The 26190-nt window shown below is 38.7% G+C and overlaps 1 non-coding gene across 1 annotated transcript; it reads left to right on the plus strand.

Annotated features, from left to right (window-relative positions):
• The first annotated feature begins 2474 nt into the window (after window positions 1–2474).
• On the plus strand, window positions 2475–2580 carry LOC131143566 (small nucleolar RNA R71). Its single transcript, XR_009133551.1, has one exon. It is a non-coding gene; the product is annotated as a small nucleolar RNA R71 (small nucleolar RNA).
• The last annotated feature ends 23610 nt before the right edge of the window (window positions 2581–26190 follow it).

Here is a 26190-nt window from a genome sequence, read left to right on the forward strand (position 1 = left end):
GCCGGTCCACTTGACTATCAACTTCAATTTTCTTAATGGTTTTCAACACCGTCTCTTGGAATGAATCATATTTGGATTGAGGTGGAGGCGGATGCTGAATGGTTAAAGGTCTAAGGGCTGAGTTTGGATGGTTTTTGAAATTTTGATATGGGCGTAGAGGCATAGCATTAGGGTTTTGTTGAGGTCTTTGTCTTTGAAAACTTGGAGCATGCGGCCTTCAAGAGAAGTTAGGACGTTGTTTCCACTCGGGACTGTAGGTATTCAAATAAGGGTCATTAGAATGCTTATCATACCAATTGTGAGTGACATTTACTTCATCATGTACAAGCTCAGGCTAGGAATGCACGTAGGGGAAATTGTAACATCTATGGGAAGGGTTGGAGAAGATTGCACAAAACTCTGCACACGATGTTCTCTGCAGTCCTAAGGATAGGCATTGATCTAACTGAAACCTAAGGTGTGGTCCCAAAAGGGGGGTGAATTGGGTTATTTAAAATTCCTAAGAGTCTTTTTATAAGTTCTTGATTTTTTACAATCTTTTAAAGACTTCTTATATTCTTGTTGATTAGGCAATCCACACAAACACTTACTTCAACTATTCAATCTGCAACCACAACATACACAACCAATTGAATAACTATTCAAACCAAACAAACACCATACAAGTAATTAATATTAGCTTTGCAATATTCAACAACCCTGTTTATGAATGTGCAAGTCCTGTAGTTGGCCTTTAAACTGAAAATTAAAATAGCATCCAACCCCTTTTTCAAAATCAAAATTTAAATAAACCTTTAGCTAATAGGTTTTGGATTGTTAACTAATCAACATACACCCTTACGGTTTTCGCAAAAAAAATTGATTAACCAACGAACTCCCTTTTGGTTTCCGAAAACCCAAAAATAAATTAGGCTTTAGTTTATTTAATTTCCAACATGCGTTGTTTTTATGATTGAAAGAATTATAACATCCACGCAGTTTATATTTTTCTAGAATTTAAATAGAGTAAGGGAAAGAGAGTGACACCGCTGTTTTTACGAGGTTCAGTTTACCCCAGCCTATGTCTTCGCCTTAGATCAACCACCAAAGGATTTCACTATACCTTGTTCCTTCCTACTGGAACAAAAACCTTTACAATAACCAACCTCTTTTTCAGGAAGAGAAACCTCTCCAAGGAACAACCTATGCTTGGTCCAATGATCCAACAATACCTTGAATTGTCAAAGATCTAGTAGAAAGGAAAGGATATATGCGTACAAAAACACTCTCAAATACAGAGCAAGTTGTATAAGTTAAATCTCAAATTGTACTTCAAAACCAAAACTAAATAGAAAATGTGAAGCTCAAGGTTTAGAAGTCACCAAAGTTTCTTTCTTATTGATATAAGAATTTTAGATACAACTCAGAATCAGAACCCCTTTTTAATTCAACAATTTCGTAGAATTTTCCCCGAGCAAAGGTGTGATCAAGAATGAGCTTTAGGAGAGCTTTAGCATAGAAATCATGTATTGCTTGAATGTATTCTTCATTTAGTAAGGAAGGTATTTATAGACCTTTTTAAGGAAAATTTTCCTCATTTAACATGAAACATTTAGGTAACTTTTCAAAAAATATTAAATTATAGAATTAATTTTAAAAATCTTCCCGCAAGTTTGAAATTCAAAAATTCTCTGCAGAGTCGGTCAGCTGACTCACTCGACTGGGTCACTTTTTGCACTAGTCAATCGGCTGGGCAGTCCTCTCTTTTCAAATATTTTCTATTTCTAATTTCTTTAAAATCTAGTTTACTTGAAAAACTTAATTATAACTTTTCAAAAATATTTTCAGGAATTTTTTTTTTCTAAGTGCTGGTCTCTAAGTTTTTGTATCTTAAAGAGGTTCACATATTTAAATAGTAATGACTTGAAGTACTTACAAATATCCTTCTAAGCATGATCTCCTTAATCACTAAGTCTGGCAGCCTCCTTAGGTTCACTTTTTCCTTCAAGATCTACTTGGCCTTTAAGCTCTTCACTTGTCATTCATTGCTTCAATATACTAAGAAGCTTTCACTTGATTAACTTTGATCTCCAACTTACTTCCATGATTAACCGTGAGTGCCCTTTTACTTAGACCTGAAATATAGTCACTCAACAACACATGTTAAAACATCCTTCATTTTGTTATCATCAAAACAAAATTGAAAAGACCAATTAGGCCAACAATAACTTTTTAAATATGGCATGCAAGGTCAGGGCTAGGTCTTGGCCAGTGGCTTACTTATAAACTCCTTTTGGTTTGGAATTTGATGGATTAGGTAGACTACAAGTGGTAGCCATGTGCTGCTGAGAATTTTTCGCTAGATTTTCAAAAAAAAAATCCATTTCTCATTCTTGTGCTTAGTAAGGAAAGTACCCCCACACGACACATCAACCATAGACCTATCTCTCTCAGCCAACCCTTCATAGAAAGTTTGAACTAATTGCCACATTGGGACCTGGTGATGTGGGCATTTACGGAGCAGGTACCTAAAATGCTCCCAAGTCTCAAAAAAAAGTTCCCCATCCATTTGTGAGAAACTTGTGATAGCTCTCCAAAACTGATTAGTCTTCCCAATTGGGAAGTACTTTTTAAGAAATTCATGTTGCATGGTGGCCTAGTTAGTCACCGAGTTTGGTTCTAAGGATGTCAGGCAATATTTGGCTTTATCCTTCAAAGAGAACAAGAAAAGCCTAAGATGAAGAGCATTATCACTAAAATTAGGGATGCGGATGGTGGAATAGATTTCCACCAACACATCCAAATGCTGATAAGGATTTTCAGTAGAATTCTCATGAAAGTTGGGCAGCATCGAGATGATTGAAGTCTTAATCTCAAATTGGGCCGCTCGAACATCCGGGAACTGGATGCAGGATGGCGATGTGTATACATTAGGTACAATGTAATGACCTACTTATCTTACTACATAATCAACCACATTAAATACCCTGATAGCATTAACTTATAACATAACAAAGTCAAACCGAACTCGTGGGTAATGGGGACACACCTGTCACACACAGCGGATACCTAAGCAGCAGTAAATATAAATTTCATTCACCCAGCCATAAAACACAATAACAGAGTTTCTCACAATCCACAATATTTCTGTAAAAGTATATATATACAATCTCCAAAAATCCAAAAGATAAAAACTAGGATCTTACATCAAAAGCTACTGAACCTAGTTCAAAAATTCACCCTCCTAGAGGGGTAGTAAAAACTGCCTCTAATAGCGCGGACCTTAGTCCACCTGTCTGCTTTGGTTTCTTAAAATAATTATAAGCTGGGGTGAGACAGCTCTCAATAAAGGAAATAAACTAAATATAATTGTGTGGCAACATGAATATTTGCGTGATATATTAAATATACAATACATGTACATGTATGAAAACACTGATAATATCATAAATGGATAATCAAACATTTGATAGTTATACTGAATCATACTATATCTCACTAATCATAAAATCATCTGATATAACTAGTAATTCTGAAATTTACCCAGGATGAATAACTAGCTGATGTCATGTATTACCCCCCATGCGGGGTTGTGCAACCCGAATGCGAGACCCGACAATGGCTGGCCAACCACTGCCGAGTCAAAAATGTATGTAAGTACAATGGGCCCGCCACACCCTAGTCCAGACTGCCAGGTGGACATCTACAACTCTACAATGAAAGCCACATCGACTATCCATCTCCTACCCCATCTACTGGTAGGGGCGATTAGCACAAGTATGAACTAAACTGAATTGTATAGTTACGGTACCATGCTCTCGGTAACTGATATGAACTATCATTCGGGTTCTAATAACATATAGTACATAATCATATACTATTTTAACATAAATAGATTGATAGCATTTTTTGAATTCTATCATAACATAAATAATCACAGCCATGTGCCAGATAACGTATATAACTGTGGCCTTGCGCCGAATAACATGCATAATTGGGGTCTTACGCCGGCTATCAATCACGGCCTTGCGTCGAACATATCATAAATACTGAACTAGCATATGTACTTTTTTATATATATTCTGAAACCATAATTTCCTGTTTTATCATGTTATTCTTGGAAATAATTATAAGCATGCTTTTTCTGTAAATCTGACTTAATATGATACAATATATGTGAAATAATATTCATGTCACACAAACTAAATAAAATCATGAATTCTGTTCTAAAATCACATTTCCTGTCATTTCATACTAAATATATATATATATATATATATATATATTCCGGTGTAACAGCAGTATTTTGCCAAATATACATTTTCTAAAATATACTCACATAAAAAACATGTTTTCTGAAAATTAATCTGCTATTAAATAATAATAATTCTTATAAAAAATTACTGTTTTAGTTTACTCCCTTACCTGACTATTGGAAAGCCCCTAAAATGACTAATCCTGCACCTACAGAGTTCCCCGTTCAACACCCTAAAAACAACATTGCCCTGAACAAAACTTCAATATTTCCTCAAATATTACCTTTACTACAACTGTAGGAAAGCCAAATACTAAATAAAAAGCCTTACCCTGAACTTGGGATGGAGTCCAAGTTAGCCCCACCAACGATCTAATCCGGCAAACTTAAAGAGAACTTCCCCAGCAATAGGGTGGCAGACTAGGATTGTCGATCCAACGAAGAAATAACCTTAAATATTAGAGAGAAGGGAGGAAAACCGAAGAGGAGAGAAAGACAAGTTGTTCCATTGATTTCTGTTGCAAAAATCAAGTTTAGGCTATTTATACACCTGCGCTCGTCGACGAGACACGTCACCTTGTCGATGAGGCCACGAAGAAAATTCTTCAATGAACACTTATTCCTCATCAACGAAATTCAGAGCTGACAATAGCCTTTCGGTATCTTCTCGTAACTGAGACGCGTGTCCCCATCAATGATCCCATCAAGCGTATTCCTTGACAAATGCACCACGTTCGTCGACTAGACACTGTTAAATTTCCAAATTTACAATTTCCTATTCTCTCTTCCTCCTATTATTTAATTAATATAATTCACCGGGTCTCTACATTCTCTCCTCCTTATAAAAATTTTATCCTCAAAATTTACTATCGGTACAATTCGCCATCCTTTTAAAAAAAGTGGTCTACTTATTTTATTACGTACCCTCACTTGTGGAGAGGAATACCATGGTTACATTCAAAGTTTTGGGAGATTACATATATAAATAAAACTCTCCCAAAACTAAAATACTACTAACTAAACTACTACATGTACTAATTAACCTGCAAAAGACACATTTCATATCCACTTACACTTTTCTGATTATAATTGAACCCCACTAAATAAATGCGGATATTTCTACCTTATTTATTCCTTGAGCTCCCAAGAAGCTTATTCTCTACGTGATTTCTCCACAAGACTTTTATTAGGGGAATCTTCTTATTACGCAATTCCTGCTATTTCCTGTCCAGAATTTGAACTGGTGCCTCCTCATAAGCTAGTGAATCACTGAGCTCTAGTTCACTATAACTAATCACATGGAAAGGGTCTGGGACGTATTTCCTCAACATGGAGACATGGAATACATTGTGTATCATGGACAACACAGGTGCTAAAGCTAGCCTGTAAGCAACCAACTTAACTTTCTCTAGAATCTCGAACGAGCCAATGAACCTAGGGCTAAGTTTACCTTTCCTTCCAAATCTCCTAACCCCTTTTAAAGGAGCTATTTTCAAAAATACATATTTTCCGATATCAAACTCCAATTTCCTATGGCGGGTATATGAGTAACTCTTCTGTCGGCTCTAAGCTGCACTAATTCTATCTTTGATGAGCCGAACATTATCATACACTTATTACATTAACTCTGGTGCCACAACTCGCCGTTCTCCCATTTCATCGCAATATAGAGGAGAACGACACCTTCTACCATAGAGTGCCTCACATGGTGTCATGTCAACGCTGGCCTGAGAATCGTTATTGTACAAAAATTCCACTAGCGACATAAACTGGGTCCAACTACCCCCAAAATCCAATACGCATGCTTGAAGCATATCTTCTAATATCTGAATCATCCTCTCTTTTTGCCCATCTGATTAAGAATGGAATGTCGTGCTAAAAGATAATTGAGACCCTAGAGCCTCTTGCAGGCTCCTCCAAAATCATGAAGTGAAACGTGGGTCTCGATCTGACACTATAGACACTGGCACACTGTGAGAACAAACTATCTCCTAAATATAAATCTCTGTCAATCTGTTAATGGAGTGCCTAATCTTGATGGGAAGGAAATGGGCAGTCTTGGTCAAACAATCCAAGATCACTTAGATTACATTCTGACCATGTGATGCCGACGGCAAACTCGAAACAAAATCCATAGATATATGATCAGACTTCCACTTTGGGAAAAAAAGTGGCTGCAACTGGTATGCCGGCCTCTGGTGCTTAGCCTTTACCTTCTGGCACGTCAAACACTATCCTACATACTCGTAAATCTCCTTCTTCATACCACTCCACCAATAAGACTCTCACAGATCTCTATACATTTTCGTGCTGCAGGGATGAACTGTGTATTGAGACCTGTGAGCCTCTTCTAGGATGGTACTTCTGATATCAGCATCAACAGGAACACATAATCTAGAATGGAACCGCAAAGCCCCATCATCTGTAATACAAAACTCATCTCCCTGACCACCCTGTACTCTAACCATTACCTCTACTAATTCTAGATCCTCTTTCTGAGCAGCTTTAATTCTTTCTTGTAGAGTAGGCTGCACCACTAAGCTGGCAATACATGCCTAAGGATCACTCTTTACCAGCTCTACACTAAGTCTCTCCAGATCCATTGTGATCAAATACTGAATCTCCATAGCTGCCAGTGCTGGTCCCACGGACTTCCTCCTCAATGCATCAGCTACCACGTTTGCTTTTCCTAGGTGGTAACTGATAGTACAATCAAAATCTTTAATGAGCTCCAACCACCTTCGCTGCCTCATGTTTAGTTCCTTTTGAGTGAAAAAGTATTTTAAATTCTTATGGTCAGAGAAAATTTCACATCGCTCACCATATAGGTAATGCCTCCAGATTTTTAATGCATGTACTACTACAGCCAATTCAAGATTATAGGTAGGGTAGTTCTTTTCATATTCTTTCAATTTCCTGGAAGCATACACTACCACTCTACCATGTTGTATCAATACACAGTCAAGTCCCTTCAAGGACGCATCATTGTAGATAACATAACCCTCACCCCCTGATGGGATGATTAACACTGGTGTCATAACAAACCTTTGTTTCAATTCTTAAAAGCTCTGTTCACAGCTGTCGTCCCATTCAAACCTGGTATTCTTCCTAGTTAGTCGTGTCAAAGGCCCTGATAATGCTCAGAATCCTTCAACGAAATGACAGTAATAACTAGCTAACCTCAAGAAACTCATGATCTCCTGGACGTTACTCGGTCTAGCCCAATTCACTACCGCATCAATTTTACTAGGATCCATAAAAATTCCATCCCCTAAGATGACATGCCCCGAAAACGCAACCTTCTCTAGCCAAAATTCACAATTTCTAAACTTAGCGTGCAACTTCTTTTCCGTGAGTGTCTGTAAAACCTGCCTCAAATGCATCTCATGCTCCTCATAGCTCCTCGAATAGACCAATACATCATCAATTTACAACAACAACAAAGTGGTATAAATATTGGTGGAAGATTCTATTCATCAAATGCATGAATATTGCAGGAGCATTCGTCAAACCAAAAGGCATAACAAGAAACTCATAATGCCCATACCTGGTTCTAAAGGCTGTTTTGAGACGTCTTTCGCTCTACCTTCACTTGATGATAGCCTGATCTAAGATCAATCTTGGAGTAAACCCGTGTGCCCTGGAGCTAATTAAATAAGTCATCTATACGAGGTAGAGGATACTTATTCTTGACTGTCAAATTATTAATTTCCCTATAATCTATACACATCCTTATGGACCCGTCTTTCTTCTTCATAAATAACACTGGAGCTCCCCATGGAGATACACTAGGCTATATAAAACCCTTATCAAGCAAATCTTGCAACTAATTCTTTAATTCAGTCAACTCTGCTAGCGCCATTCTTTAAGGAACTTTAAAGATCGGTGTTGTTCCTGCAATTAGATCGATAGGAAAATCTACCTCATGATCAGGTGGCAAGCCTGGTAGATCATCTGGAAAAATATTTGTAAACTCATTTACCACTAGTGTACTAGTGAGCTTCAATTCATTCCCTGACATTTCCTTCACAAAGGCCACGAATCCCTAACAACTCAGGAGCAGTCTCCTCGCCTGAATAGCTGATACTAACTAAGGCAAGGATTGCACGACTCTATGAACCTAAATTCTAGTCTTCTCAAAGGTCTGAATATCACTTCTCATGAACGGCAGTCTATATTGGCAAAGTTAGCTGCTAGCCAATCCATGCCGAATATTACGCCAAACCCATGTATGCCCAGCATTAGCAAATCAGCACACAAAATTTTCCCTTGAATATCAACTGGACAGCCTCGGAGCACCCTACTACACCTCACCACTGACCTGGTCGATGTAGTTACTAACAGTTCGGTGTCTAATAACTGTGTTTCATCCCCCACACAATTTAATGCATTCCATAGACATGAACGAATGCGTGGCTCCTAAATTAAATAATACAATAACTTTAAATGAAAGCATAGTAACCATACCTGTCACCGCGCTGCCGATTGTTTCAGCATCACCCGGCATCAAGGCATAAACTCTCGCTAGAACTATATTCCTTTGCTGACCTCTACAAGGCACCTGATAGCCTCCCCGAGTAAGTCTAGGAGTAGAAGCAACTATAATATGAGCCTAACAATCCCTCATCATATGCCCTGGCTCCCCACATCGGTAGCAGATACCTCGCCCGGCACGACACTCCCCCGGGTGTCTCTTTCCACAACTTTAACAAGCTAGAAAAGACTGCATACCCTAAAACCCACGATTCCCTGACTCCTACCCCCTATCCCTGTAATAGCCACCTCTCTTCCTTGAAGCTTGACTGAGCCCCTGTTGGGAACCAGAAGGAGTGGATCTCTTTCTTTGTTTTTGCTCCTTAGCCGTCAACCGCTCTCCGGCTTTTGCCATAGCTGCCCTGTCTACCAGCTCAGCAAAATCTTGCAATTTTAGTATCGACACTTACTTATATAATCCTCTCCTCAAACCTCTTTCAAACTGTCTTAACTTCTTCATCTCGTCTGGAATAATGTACGGGTAGAAGTGAGATAACTCAATGAATCTCATTATGTACTGTTGCACTATCTGCGAACCCTGCTTCAGATTCAAGAACTCCTCTATCTTGGCTTTTCTGGATGAGGCTGGAAAGTATCTATCAAAAAATATCTCCTTAAACCAATCCCATGCCATCTTTATAAGCTCTGTCCTCTGCTGCTCTAGGAGTTTCACTGTCGTCCACCATCTTTCGACCTCTCCAGTCAGTCTATATGTAGCGAACAACACCCTCTGCTCCTCAGTACACTGTAGCACTGCAAACACTTTTTCAATCTCTTGTATCGAGTTTTCAGCGACTTCAGGATTAGTTCCTCCTGAGAAAGCTAGAGGATTCATCTTAATAAACTTCTCAATCGAACTACTGTGGCCTGCAAACGGCCCACCTTGCTCTCTGGAGTTCCTAGCAATTTCTACAATAACTTGTTAAGCCACGTTGCATCGTACTGCATCTGAGTCACCACCAGCAGCGCCCGAGGGCCCAGCACCCTCATTACCACTAGTATAGGCGCTACTACCTCCAGGATCCATCCTGAAAATACAATAAACTTAGCTTAGGACCCTATTACCCTAACATACCCCTCTCAAAACATCTAACTGGTATATCATATCCTTAATTGATTTATCATCCCTGATCTTAATTCAAGGTTCAATCCTGCTACCTAGATACCCAACCTAATAATAGTTTACCATGGCTTTCTTGAAACTGTCACCCCAGGAAAGTCACACAAACCATCACGAAAGTCTTACTTCTAGACTACAAAACCAACCTCAAATTCCCTTATCCATACTCTGGTATTGTTACCGCTGCATTATAGAGTCTACATAACCTAGCAACCTAGGTTCGAATACCAAACTGTAACGACCTTCTTATCTTACTTCATAATCAACCACATTAAATACCCTGATATCATTCACTTATAACATAACAAATTCAACCTGAACCCATGGGTAACGGCAACACACCTGTCATACACAATGGATACCTAAGCAGCAGTAAATAAAAATTAAATCCATCCAACCATAGAATACAATACCAGAGCTACTTACATTCCACCATATTTTTGTAGAAGTATATATACAATCTCCAAAAATCCAAAAGCTAAAAACTAGGATCTTACATCAAAACCTACTAACCCTAAATCAAAAACTCACCCTCCTAGTAGGGTTGTAAAAACTGCCTCTAATAGCATGGAGCTCGGTCCTCCTGTCTGCCTAGGTTTCCTGAAATAATTTTAAGCTGGGGTGAGACACCTCATAGTAAGGGAAATAAACTAAATACAGTTGTATGGCAACATGAATATTTGTGTGCTATAATAAATATACAATACATGTACATGTCTAAAAACACTAATAATATCATAACTCGATAATCATACATTTCATAGTTATACTGAATCATACTGTACCTCACTGATCATAAAATCATCTAATATAACTAGTAATTTTGAAATTTACCTAGGATGAATAGCTAGCTGATGTCATGTATTACCTCTATTGATAGGTTGTGCAGCCCGAAGGCGGGACCTGATAATGGATTGCTGACCACTGCCGAGTGAAATATCTGTAAGTATGATGGGCCCGCCACATCCTGGTCCGGACTGCCAAGTGGATGTCTATAACTCTACACTGAAAGCCACATCGACTATCCATCTCCTACCCCCTCTACTGGCAGGGGCAGTTAGCACAAGTCTGAACTAAACTAAACTGTATAGCTACGGTATGGTGCTCCTGATAACTGATATGAACTATCGATAACTGATCTGAACTATCATCCAGGTTTTAATAATATATAGTACATAATCATATAACGTTTTAACATAAATAGATTGATAGCATTTTCTGAATTCTATCAGAACATAAATAATCACGATCTTGTGCCGAATAACGTACTTAACTGCGGCTTTGCGCCGAATAACATGCATAATTGCGGCCTTGGGCTAGCTATCAATCACAGCCTTGCGCCGAACATATCATAAATACTGAACTGAGCATATGTACTATTTATCATATATTTGAAACCATAATCTCCTGTTTTATCATGTTATTCCTAGAAATAACTGTAAACATCTTTTTTTTGTAAATCTGACTTAATGTAATATAATATACATGAAATAATATTCATGCCACACAAACTGAATAAAATCATGAATTTTTTTATAAAATCACATTTCTTGACATTTCATACTAAATATATATATTCCTGTGTAACAACAGTATTTTCCCCAATATACATTTTCTCAAATATACTCACATATAAAACATGCTTTCTAAAAATTAATCTTCTATTAAATAATAATAATTTTCATGAAAAATTATTGCTTTAGTTTACTCCCTTGCCTGACTATTGGAAAGGCCGTAAAATGACTAGTCCTGCACCTACAGCGTTCCCCGTTCAACACCCTAAAAACAACATTGCCCCGAACAAAACTTCAATATTTCCTCAAATATTACCTTTACTACAACTTTAGGAAAGCCAAATACTAAATAAAAATTCTTACCCTGAACTTGGGATGGAGTCCAAGTTAGCCCCACCAACGATTTACTCCGACAGACTTGAAGAGAACTTCCTCAAGAGTAGCGTGGCAACTTCGAATCGTCGGTCCAGCAAAGAACGGACCCAAAATCTTAGAGATAAGTGAGGAAAACCGAAAAGGAGAGAGAGAAAAGTTTTTCATGTGATTTTTACTACAAAAACCGAGTTTAGGCTATTTATACACCTGCACTTGTCGACGAGACACGTCACCTTGTCGACGAGGCCACGAAGGAAATTCTTTGAGGAACACTTATTCCTCGTCAACGAAATTTAAAGCTGAGAATAGCCTTTCGGTATCTTCTTGTAGATGAAATGAGTGTCCCCGTCGACAATCCCATCAAGCGTGTTTGTCGACAAACACACCGCCTTCGTCGACAAGACCCTATTAAATTTCCAAATTTACAATTTCTTTTTCTCTCTTCCTCCTATTATTTAATTAATATAGTTCACCAGGTCTCTACATACAAAGTAGTCCTTAAGAGGCCGCAGGTGTTGTTCTCCCACCACAGGTAGGTGAGGAGCATGGGGTTCGAGGATTTGTTCAGCGAGAACATGTGGGTTATCTTCGGTCATTACAGTTCATATGACTCTGCTTTCTTTGGATTAGAGATAGGTTTCCTAAGGGACCTATGAGATTTTTCAATCTCAAGATCTATGGGAATTATCTCGGGTTCCAAAGAACGTAGAAACATACACACGTATAAGCACATAGATTTACACTTCAAAATCAAAAAGCAAAAATAAAGAAAATAGAAATTAAGTAAGAAAGTGAAAACAAAAGGAGACCAAATCAAAAGAACAAGGCAATAATACTCTAAAGCGGAAGTTGACTTATAACCATAGCCAAGTCCCCGGCAATAGTGTCAAAATTTGGTAGGCTCGCCAAGGCATGGGTCCTTAACTACCAAAAATAATATTTATAAACCTAGCTATCCCAAGTTTAGTAGAAAGTGGGTAAGTCGGGTATCGATCCACGGGGACTTGAAGCACAATTAGTAAACCACTTCCAAGTTAGTTTATTATGGCTTTGTTATGAAAAAGAAGTAAAAGGCGATGTTTTGAAATGGTGGTTGTTTCTAACTACTCGAAAGCGATTAAATGAAAGCAAGTAAATCTATGCTACTGGAAAGCAAGTAAATTTATGAGTTACCCTACTCCTATAAAGAGATACTGTGGTCCAAATCAGATGATGGACACCATGCCTTTATCTACGTTCATCCAGACTTCCATAAAAGTACTAACCGAGAGCCAAAGCGGGAGGGGGGCGACCGAGGGCATAGGGTAGCAAGGGTGCACTAACCGTCCGGAGCACGATTGGGAACTAGAGTATACCCTGTCTCAATGATGAATGAACACCTCTACAATTCCGTAGCCGACTATTTCCCTCTAATTGATACGTAGAAGTGCTTATCCTTATATGTAATCCTTCATCAAACACACAGTGGGTAAATGGAAAGCAATAAACGAAAGCATGTAAATGATAGAAAGAGTAAAAAGATCATTCCTTTATTATTTAGAATTTCTGTCACTAATGTCGGGATTTACAAAAGGAGTGATCATGTAATACACACGGATAGCACATAAACGCCACCAATTGTCACAGGCCGATGAACACTTCATGCACACACTGAATCAGGAATTGAAAACTATACTACTCCTAATCTATCTTTGCTCTCAATGACATCTTAATTCTATCACTAACCTAAGAGAGGCCAAAGAGGAACCCAGAGCTCGTGTTCGTAGAAAATACTTATACGCTCTAGGGTTTACAAAGTTTGTTTTACAATTTAGGAAAGTTTGCAGCAAATCTCGAGAAGAAGATTGTCGTTGTCGACCAAGTTGCCCCTCTGTCATTCTTTTGCATGCTCTGGTCGAGACTCGAAAGAAGTCAGGGATTCAAATCTTCAATGCCTCGACTTCATCATGCCTCAGGGTATTTATGGTTGAGTTGATGGTCGAGACTTGTAGTATCTTGATCTTCAAGAAATATTAGTATCTCGACATAGTCACCCATGAAGGTCTCCTAGTCAAATACTTCGCCGAGATTCTCGATACTTTTAAATTTTAGTTCTGTCTCAGCATATCAACGTGGTTGCTCTAGTGGGTCACTTGGTCGAGCACTTGGTTGAACCTTGCAGTATTCTGATCTCAGTCTGAACCTTGGTGTTTGTAGTGGAAGACTAAGTCGCCTATGTGGTTTACTCGTCACACCACATGGTCGAGTATCATCTTCTTGTCCATTTATGCTCTGAAGCTTCTGGAGCTTGGCTAAACGTCTAAATTCGAGCTTCAAATCCTCTAAATTCTCCTTGGCTTCTTGTAATGCCTAACTCCATGGTTTTGTCCTACTTTTTTTGAAAAGGCAAACAAACCTTGCATAGCTCTTAACAATGATAGTCATTGGTAAATACATAATAAAATGAGGATAAGCATAGGTAAATTAGGGTCTGAAATCATATATTTTAGGGACTCATCAATCACACACCTTCTTAAGTGAAGATCTAGTGGACACCCCTCGTGACAGTTCACCAATGATTTGGTCCTTATGGTGGTTCTTCATGAATTTCCATTCTTTAGGCAATTCAGCTTGCTCTTGAGAGTCATCATTAGATGGTTCTTTGGTTTCAATGCTCACTTCTTTGATTTCATGAATTGCTAGGTCTTCTAAACTCTTTCTTATATCTAGATCATCAATATCAGTAGTTTTAGAAGAGAATGAGTTAGCTTCATCAAATACAACATGAATGGATTCTACTACAAATAATGTTCTTTTGTTGTAGACTCTAAATGCTTTGCTATTTAGAGCATATCCTAGAAAAATCCCTTCATCTGATTTTGCATTAAATTTTCCTAGATTCCCTTTATCATTTAGGACAAAACATTTACATCCAAATACATGGACGTAAGAAATGTTCGGTCTCTTTCCTTTCCAAAGCTGGTAAGGGGCTTTATTTATGTTAGCCCTAATGGATACTTTCTTCATAACATAATAGGTGGTATTTACCGCTTTAGCCCAAAAGTATTTAGGCAGGTTATGCTCATTTAGCATTGTCCTAGCCATTTCTTGAAGGGATTTATTCTTTCTCCCAACAACTTCATTTTGCTAAGGTGTTCACGGTGCTGAAAAGTTGTGTGAAATTCCATTTTCATCACCAAAGTTTTCAACATCTTTATTTTTGAACTCTCCACCCCTATCACTTCTTATATGTAAAACACCATAACCTTTTTCGTTTTGAAGTTTCTTACCTAAGTTGGTGAGCATTTTACACATTCATCCTTGGAGACTAAGAATAATACTTAAGTGAACCTGGAGTAGTCATCAACTATGACGAATGCATATTGCTTTCCTCCTAGACTTTGTGTTTTAGTGGGACAAACAAATCTAGATGAATTAACACCAATGGCCTTCTGGTGGATATCAGTTGCTTCTTTTTAAAGCTTGTCTTGATTTGCTTCCCAAGTTGGCAAGCATCACAAACATTGCTTTTTGTGAACTTTGTGCTGGGTAAGCCCTGCACTAAGTTCTTCCTAGCTAACTTGGATAAGAGGTCCATGCTAGCGTGTCCTAATATCCTATTCCATAGCCAACTAGATTAATTTAAGGTTGTAAAGCATTTTACATCTTGAGATACTAGGTTTTCAAAGTTTAAGCAATATACGTTCTCAACCCAATTTGCAATGAAGAGTATTTTGTGTTTTTCAGTATTTTCAACTATGTACTTATCCTTTTTAAATGTTATGTCAAATCCTTTATCACTAGGTTGACTAATGCTAAGCAAGTTATGCTTTAAACCTTCAACTAACTAGACATTCTCAATTATTAAAGAAGGTTCCTTATTTAATTTACCGATGCCGATAATTTTACCTTTAGCATTGTCTCCAAAAGTGATGTGTCCACCTTGCTTTAGGTTTAACGATGTGAACTTGGACTTATCTCTCATCATGTGTCTTGAGCATCCATTTTCCAAATGCAACTTGTCTTTCAAACGGGTGGACCTAAAACATACCTACAAAAGGATTCAAGTTGTTACTTTAGATACTCAAACCTTCTTTGGTCCTTTTAGGTTAGTTTTATAGGTTTCTTTGACTTTCCACACCTTTTTAGTTTTAACATGCTTTCCATTAAATGGGCACTCAAATTTTACATTACCCTTTTCTTTACATAAGAAACATGTTGTACATGTGTAGGCATTGTTTGAAAAAGTGCTTGCATAGTTTTTGGATTCTTTTACAAAATAGTCCATGTAGAGGTTCTTTTTCCTCCTATTTTCTATTCCATTAAATCCAATGCCTTCTTTGTGTAAATACATCTTTTGAAACCCAACTAATTTGTTAACATTTTATTTTCGTCTTGTGAAGTTGTAGATTATTTTAGACTAGTCTTCTATCTTTCTTTCTAGACTAGTTATCTTTAAATCTTTCTCACTTTCAAAAATGGCTTGTAATTTCAAGTTCTCTAGTTCTTTTATCATCTTGTTGATTTTACTTTCTAGTTCAACAATATTTGAGTCCTTTTCCTTTTCAACAGAGTAAGTTGACTATAATTTCTTCATTAACGTTTTATTCTCGCCTTTTAGTGTGGTGTTTCTTTTAGACACTCTAACAAAGCTTTTATGCAATTTAAATTGTTCGATTTGTATTTCAGTGTATGATGACATACTATCACAAGATTCATTGCAAGATTCATCACTAAAGCCAATGAAGGAGTTTGAATAAGAATTTACCTCATCATTTAACGCCATGAGACAAAAGTTCGCCACCTCCTGATCACTTGTGTCACTTTCTAAATTATTTGTGTGATGACCTACTTAATTTCCACATTTTTCTCCATAATATAATAAAATCAATATCACCAAAACTCAGCAGATCATAATCCACCTGATCTCGTGGGTACCAAGGATACATCAGAACACATAACGGAAGCCTAAGCAGGAAATATGCAATCATAATATCATAAATACAAAATCATCCTTCACAATACCAGAGTTACTACATCCACTGTATTTATATACACATAGTACACAACCCAAAAGATATTTTAGGGTCATCCCAAAAAATACATTCGACCCTATCAAAACACTTACTCTTCTAGAAGGGCAGATCAACGGTACTAGATCAGCGGGGCTTTACCCGCTCTCCTATCAGGGGCTCTTGAAATGTTTATAAAATTTTAAGGTGAGACACCTCTCAGTCAGGGAAATAAACTAATACCATTGTGTGGCAACATGAGTATTCTGTGTTTTACATATACCATACAAAACATATTTAGTAAACTGTTATGTCATATCTGGGAAAACATATATATCATCATAGTATGGGAGAACATACTGCATTTTCATAAACATTTTTCATCTCATATAATAATAATAATACAAAAACAATCCTGGTAGGTGGCCCAAAGGCGAGATCTGATAATGGTTAGCCAACCACTGCCAAGTCAAAAGTACAGTCTATAAGTCTGATAGGTTTGCCAAACCTAGTTCGTACACCAGGGGCGCTCACACACTTCTTAAAAACCACATCGACCATCCAATCTCACATCACTCCGTACAACGGCGTTAATACAAATATCATGATCATGATGACCATGGACACAGCAACGGTATTGTGCCAATGCTAGCCTAGACCAAGCCAATCAGGTTCTGATATCATATAACATATACTGAAACTGTGATACATGGATATTTTATATCATTAATTATCAAATCAATCATCTCATTTTGCATATATACGTATATCATAAAAATCATCGGCCCGTACGCTAGTATTTCATATTTTACCATAGCTCGACCCATATGCCGGCAAACATATCCATAGCACAACCTGTACGCTGGAAAATCATTTCCATAGCTTGCCCGTACTCCGTCAAATCATATCCATAGCACAGCCCGTACGCTGGAAAATTATTTTCATAACTCAGCCTACACGCCAACAAATCATACACATAGCTCGACCCATACGCCGGCAAACATATATAAACATCTCGGCCCATACGCCGGTTTTTCATTATAAAAATCTGTATCATTAACACATTCCAAAAAAATAGTATTTCATAACAATTTCTACTCATGCCGCACTAAACCGGTTTTTCGTATATTTAACATACCATCATTTTCAACAGTATTTTCCCAAATATAAATCATATATATATATATATATATATTTCCCTGAAATCAAATGCTATAATATTATACATACTTTTCATAAAATACTAGCTTAGTTTATCCCCTTACCTGATTCTTGAAAAGCCCCTAAGAAAATTTGTCCTGCACCCACAGGGTTTCCCGTTCAACACCCTGAAAATGGCATTTTCCAGAACTAAAATTCAGTATTTCTATGCATACTACACTTTCTACAACTGTCAAAAAGCCAAATACTGAGTAGAAAGCCTTACCCTGGATTTGGGTTGTTTTCCAACTCAGCCCCCCGATGATTCACTCTAGCAGACTTGTAGAGAACTTTCCTAGAAGCGTCGTGGTGGCTTCAAATCGTCAAATCGGCGGAAATCTGGCCCAAAAACTTATAGAGAAGGAGGAGAAACCGATGAATGAGAGAGAGAGAGAGAGAGAGAGAGAGAGAGAGAGAGAGAGAGAGAGAGGGAAGGAGAGATTCTGCGCAGAAAATGAACTAAAAAATCACATTTAACCCTATTTATACTGCGGGATTCGTCAACGAGCCACGTCACCTCGTCGACAAGTCCTATAGAAAGTTCGTCAACGAACTTCAACCCTCGTCGACGAATTTCAGGCTTCCAAAAATCCTCTCTCGATATCTTCTCGTCGATGATACGGAACCTCCTCGACGAGATCCTGAAGCACCCTTGTCGATGAAACCCCTGTGTTCGTTGACGAAGCCTGGAAAATTTCTTAGGATTATCCCATCCAAAATGCAACGTTGTCGATGAAGTCGACTGCCTCTTTCTGTTCCTATTTCCATTTCCCTTTCTTCTTATTATTTAAATACCATTATTCTTTAGGTCGTTACATTCTCCCCTCCTTATAAAATTTCATCCTCGAAATTTACAGCTCACGTAACTCATCATCCCTTAACAAGAAAAGGCCTACGTATTTTATTACTTACCCTCACTTATGGCGGAGGAATACCGTGGTTACATTCCGAGTCTTGGGAGATTACATATACAAAATAAAATTCTCCCAAAACTAAAATGATACACTAATTAAACCATTACATGCACCTGCAAAAGAAATATTACCTGACTACTTAAGTTTCTTGAAATAGTTGTGGGTACTTCTGTTTCATCTGCTCCTCAGACTCCCAAGAAGCCTCTTCTACCGCATGATTCCTCCACAAAAATTTTACCAGATGAATCTTCATGTTACGTAGCTCATGTACTTCCCTATACAAAATCTGTACTGGTACCTCCTCATACACCAGAGAATCACTGAGCTTTAATTCACCATAACTAATGATATGAGAAGGATTTGGGACGTATTTCCTCAACATAGCAACATGGAATACATCATGGATCCTGCACAACACAGGTGGCAAAGCTAGCATGTAGGCTACCAGTCCCACTTTATCTAAAATCTTAAATGAACCAATAAATCTAGGACTAAGTTTACCTTTCTTCTTAAATCGCATAACCCCTTTCAACGGAGCTATATTCAAAAACACATGATTCAAATTCCAAATTCCTGCAGCGATTATCAGCATAACTTTTCTGTCTGCTCTGAGTTACACTGATTCTATCTCTAATAAGTCAAACTTTATCACACGCTTGTTGTACTAGCTCTGGCCCCACAACTCGCTGCTCACCCATCTCATCCCAAAACAAAGGAAACGGCATCTCCTACCATATAGAGCCTTAAATGGTGTCATGCCAATGTTGGTCTGATAACTGTTATTATACACAAACTCTACCAACGGCATGACCTGAGTCCAACTACCCCTAAAATCCAATACGCATGCATGGAGCATATCCTCTAATATCAGTATCGTCCTCTCAGTTTGCCCATCTGACTGAGGATGGAACGTCGTGCTAAATGATAACTGAGACCCTAGATCTTCTTACAAGCTTTTCCAAAAATGTGACATAAAATGCGGGTCTCGATCTGACACAATCGATATTGGCACCCCATGAGAACGAACTATCTCCTGAATGTAGATCTCCGCTAAATGGTTGAGGGAGTAGCTTATCTTGATAAGCAAAAAGTGGGTAGTCTTAGTCAAACGATCAACAATCATCCAGATGGCATTCTGATCATATAATGTTGTCAGCAGTCCTGAAACAAAGTCCATAGATATATGATCTCACTTCCACTCTGGGATAAATAATGGCTGCAACTGCCCTGCTGGCCTCTTGTGCTTAGCTTTTACCTTCTGGCACATCAGACACTGGGTTACATACTCGGCAATCTCTCTCTTCATACCACTCCACCAGTATGACTCTCACAAATCCCTGTACATTTCGTACTACCGGGATGAACTATTTATAAAGATCTATGAGCCTTATCTAAAATAGTCTTTCTAATCTCAGTATCGGCAGGAATGCATAATCTGGAACGGAATCGCAAAACCCCATCATCTGCAATACTGAATTCCTCCCCTTGCCATGCTGCATCAATACACAGCCAATTCAAGATCATGTGTAAGATAGTTCTTTTCATATTCTTTCAACTTCCTGGACGCATACGCCACCACCCTACCATGCTGCATCAATACACAACCAAGTCCCTCCAAGTACGCATCACTGTAAATGACATAACCCTCAGCTCCTGACGAGATGACCAATACTGGCGCTGTGACAAGCCTCTACTTCAACTCTTGAAAACTTTTCTCACAACTGTCGTCCCATTCAAATCTGGCATTCTTCCTAGTTATTCGTGTCAGAGGCCTTGATAAAGCTGAGAATCCCTCAATGAAACGACAGTAATAACCGACTAACCCCAAGAAACTCCTAATCTCCCAGACTTTCCTCAGTCTAGCCCAATTCACTACGGCCTCAACCTTACTAGGATCCACAAAAATACTGTCTCCAGAAACAACATGCCCCAAGAACACGACCTTCTCCAGCCAGAATTCACATTTACTAAACTTGGCGTACAACTTCTTTTCCCGAAACGTATACAGAACCTGCCTCAAGTGCATCTCATGCTCCTCATAGCTCCTCGAATAGACCAGTACATCATCAATAAAAAGAACAACAAATTGGTCTAGATATTGGTGGAAGACTTTGTTCATCAAGTCCATAAATACCACATGAGCATTCGTCAAACCAAATGGCATAATAAGAAATTCGTAATGCGTATACCTGGTACTAAAGGCTGTCTTTGAGACGTCTTCTACTTTCACTTTCACTTGATGATAATCATATCTGAGGTCAATCTTCGAATACACCCGTGTACCCTGGAGTTGGTCAAACAAATCATCGTTACGGGGTAGAGGATATTTGTTCTTGATTGTCACTTTATTAATCTCCCTATAATCTATACACATCCTCATAGACCAGTATTTCTTCTTTACAAATAGAACTAGAGCTCCCCACGGAGATACACTAGGTCGTATGAAGCCCTTATCAAGTAGATCTTGCAACTTCAACTCTGCCAATTCTACTGGTGCCATTTGGTAAGGTACTTTGGAAATCGACGTTGTACTTGGCAAGCCTGGTAACTCATCTAGGAAAACATCTGTAAATTCTTTCACTATGGGCGTGCTAGAAAGTTTCAATTCATTCTCTGACATCTCTTTTACAACAGTCACAAACCCCTGGCAACCACTCAACTGAAGTCTCCTGGCCTGGATAGCTGAAACTAGCTAAGGCGGGGATTGCACCTGCGATCCTACAAACTCATATTCCACTCGTCCCTGAGGTCTAAATATTACTTCTCGTGCTCGGCAATCTATGCTGGCAAAATTAGCTGCTAGCCAATCCATGCCGAATATAACATCAAACCCATGCATATCTAGCACTATCAGATCAGCAGACAGAATTTTTTTGAATATCAATTGAGCAACCCCGGAGTACCCTACTACATCTCACTATAGATCCAGTCGGTGTAGACACTAACAATTCAACATCTAATGATTGTGTTTCAGCCCCACATAAGTTAACACGCCTCGAAGACACGAACGAGTATGTAGCTCCTGAATCAAACAATGCAATAACTTTAAAAGAAGGCATAATAACCATACCTGTCACCACATCACCTACCATCTCAGCCTCACTCGGCGTCACAGTAAATACCCTAGCATGAGCCATATTCCTCCACTGGCCCCCAAGTGGTGCCTGATAACCTCCCTGATATGGTTTGGGAGCTAGAACTACATCTGGTGGGGTAGGGCAGTCTCGCACCATATGACCCCATTTACAGCAACGATAGCACACCACCCCTCCTGCTCGACACTCTCCCTAGTGTCTCCTACCGCAAGTCTAACAGACTGGAAGACCCTGCCCTGCATGCACCTCACGTCCTCCCATCTCCTATCTCCACCCTCTGCCACGATTACCATTCTTCCACTAGTTCTGTCTAGGACCCTGCTAGTAGCCCGTAAATGTAGATCTCTTCCTCTGTCCTTGCTCCTCTGCATCCAGCCGCTCACCAATCTCTGCCAAGGCTGGCCTGTCGACTAACTCAGCAAAATCCTGGATTTGTAGCACCACCATCGGCTTGAATATACTCTACCTCAAGCCTATCTCAAATGCCTCGCCTTCTTCACTTGATTAGGAACAATAAACGGGGTGAAATGAGAGAGCTCGATGAAACGCACCGCATACTGCTAAATGGATAGCTATCCCTATTTCAGACTTAAGAACTCTTCTACTTTAGCCTCCCTAACAGTAGCTGGAAAATATCTATCAAAGAACAATTCTTTAAATTGGTCCCATGTCATGACTATCGGAGTCACCCTATGCTGCTTCAGCAGTCCACCACCTCTCGGCCTCTCCTATTAGTCTATAAGTGGCAAAGAGGACCCTCTTTTCCTTAGTACACTGTAACACAGCCAATACTTTCTCGGTCTCTTGCATCCAGTTCTCAGCGGCTACAGGATCAACTCCACCTGAGAACGCCGGAGGATTCATCTTCGTAAACTTTTCTATAATGCACCCAAGGCCTGCAGATGGACCACCCTGCTCCCTCAAGCTCCTAGCAATCTCAGCCATAACCTGCTAAGCCACGCTACGTAATACCATGTCAGAGTTAGTCCCAGCTGCACCCGAAGGCAGTGCTCCGTCACTGCCGCTCGCATGGGTACTACCTCCTCCTAGAACCATCCTGAAAACAACAAACGCAACTTAGAATTTCTATCCTTATCTAACTTAAATTCTTATTTTACATTCCCAACTTGCTTCTAACCCCAGTCCTATATTCTAGGAACACAACCCGACAATAGCTTACTATGGTTTTCCTGAAATTGTCACCCCAGGAAAAACACAAAAACTACCACGGAAGTCCTATCTCTAGACTGTAGAAAAAAACCTTAAATCATTTCCTATACTCTGGTATTATTTCCGCTACATTCTAAAGTCTACAGAACCTAACAACCTAGGCTCTGATACCAAACTATGACGACCTAATTAATTTCTACATTTTTTTTTCCATAATATAATAAAATCAATATCACCAAAACTCAGCAGATCATAATCCACCTGGTCCCGTGGGTACCAGGGATACATCAGAAGACATAACGGAAGCCTAAGCAGCAGGAAACAAGCAATCATAATATCATAAATACAAAATTATCCATAACAATACCAGAGTTACTACATCCATTGTATTTATATACACACAGTACACAACCCAAAAGATATCTTAGGGCCCTCTCACAAAATACATCCGACCCTATCAAAACACTTACCCTTCTGGAAGGGCAGATCAACAATACTAGATCAGTGGGGCTTTACCCACTCTCCTATCAGGTGCTCCTAAAATGTTTATAAAATTTTTGGGTGAGACACCTCTCAATAAGGGAAATAAACTAATACTAGTGTGTGGCAACATGAGTATTCCGTGTTATACATATACCATACAGAAAATATTTAGTAAACTGTTATGTCATATTTGGGAAAACATATATATCATCACAGCATGGCAGAACATACTGCATTTTCATAAACATATTTCATCTCATATAATAATAATAACAATACAAAAACAATCCTGGTAGGTTAGCTGGCTGTTGTCATGTATTACCCCCACATAACTGGGTTGTGTGGCCCGAAGGTGGGAACTGACAATGGTTGGCCGACCACTGCCAAGTTAAAAGTACAGTCTGTAAGTCTGATGGGTCTACCAGACCTGGTCCGTACACCAGGGGCGCTTACACACTACTTAAAAATCACATCGACCATCCAATATCACACCACTCCATACAGCGGCGCTAACACAAATATCATGATCATGATGACCATGGACACATAGCAACGGTACCGTGCAAGTGCTAGCCTAGACCAAGCCAACCAGGTTCTAGTATCATATAACATTTACTGAAACTGTGATACATGGATATTTCATATCATTAATTATCAAATCAATCATCTCATTTTGCATATATACGTATATCATGAAAATCATCGGCCCGTATGCCGGTATTTCACATTTTACCATAGCTCGGCCCATACACCGGTATTTTATAAAATATTAGTTTAGTTTATCCCCTTACCTGATTCTTGAAAAACCCCTAAGAAAATTTATCTTGCACCCGCAAGGTTCCCTGTTCAACACCCTGAAAATAGCATTTTCCAAAGCTAAAGTTCAGTATTTCTATGCATACTACACTTTCTACAACTGTCAAATAGCCAAATACTGAGTAGAAAGCCTTACACTAGATTTGGGATGTTTTCCAACTCAGCCCCACCGACGATCCGCTCCAGCAGACTTGCAAAGAACTTTCCAAAGAGCATCGTGGTGGCTTCAGATCATCGAACTGGCGAAAATCCAGCCCAAAAACTTAGAGAGAAGGAGGAGAAATCGAAAGATGAGAGAGAGAGAAAGAGAGAGAGAGAGAGAGAGAGAGAGAGAGAGAGAGAGAGAGAGAGAGAGAGATTCTATGCAGAAAATGAATTGAAAAATCACGTTTAACCCTATTTATACTGCGGGATTCGTCGACGAGTCCTATAGAAAGTTCATCGATGAACATCAACCCTCGTTGACGAATTTTAGGCTTCCAAAAATCCTATCTCGGTATCTTCTCGTCAACGATATGAATTTTTGTCGATGAGATCTTGAAGCACCCTCGTCGATGAAACCCCTGTGTTCGTCGACGAAGCCTAGAAAATTTCTTGGGATTATCCCAACCAAAATGCAACATCGTCGATGAAGTCGACTGCCTCCTTCTATTCCTATTTCCATTTCTCTTTCTTCTTATTATTAAATACCATTATTTTTTGGGTCGTTACAATTTGAGTTGGAGTCATCCAAAGTTATGGCCTTCATTGCCTTCTTCTTTTTCTTCTTAGACTCTTGCTTGAGCCATGGACAATCAAGTTTAATGTGAGCTACCTTTTTGCAGTTATTGTATGTTGGAGGTTCTGATTTTGTTTATTTTCTGCTAGTTTCCCCTTTGTCCATTTTAGACCCTCAAAATTTCTTAGTAAATTTCTTATTCTTTTTAAAGAATCTACTTAATCATCTAGTGAATAAAGCTAGGTCTTCATCATCCATCTATTTATCTTCATTATCAGTCAAGCTTTCTTTGGAAGCTTTAAGTGCAATGGATTTCTTAGCTTTGCCAACTTCAGTTGTTCTTTCATTAATGGTCATCTCGTACGTGAGAAGTGACCCAATGAGTTTGTCTAAGGTTATGGCTTTTAGGTTTCTACCTTCAGTTATAGTTGTGCCCTTGGGTTCCCAAGTAGATGGAAGTCCTCTAAGGATTTCCTAATCATTTCATATGTTGGGTAGTTTTTTCCAAGTGTGTTTAGGGAGTTTATTACATGGGTGAACCTAATATACATACTCAATATAGATTCTTTTAGGTTCATCCTAAAAGCTTCATACTCACTAGTGAGCATGTCTATTCTCCTATCCTTAACATCTACGGTTCCCTTATAGGTTATTTCTAACTTTTCCCAAATTTCATTGGCAGTCTTGCAACCCATCATTCTATTAAACTCATTTGTGTCCAATGCACAATACAGAGCATTCATTGCCCTAGAGTTTACTTGCATTTGCTTCATGTCAGTCTCATTCATTTCCTTTACTTCCTTAGGAATTTCTTTATTTTCAATGATCTTAATAGGAACATAGTTTCCTTGGACTACAACTCTCTAAACTCTCCAATCCATCGTTTGTAAAAATATTTTCATTCTATGTTTCCAGAAGGTATAATTTACACCACAAAATATTAGGGGTCTAGTAGAGGATTGTCCTTCACCTAATGGGGACACACCTAGGGTTTCCATTGTGATCTTAGAATATATTGCAATCTATG

Source organism: Malania oleifera, chromosome 11 (genome assembly GCF_029873635.1).
Source record: "Malania oleifera isolate guangnan ecotype guangnan chromosome 11, ASM2987363v1, whole genome shotgun sequence".
Classification (NCBI taxonomy): Eukaryota; Viridiplantae; Streptophyta; class Magnoliopsida; order Santalales; family Ximeniaceae; genus Malania; species Malania oleifera.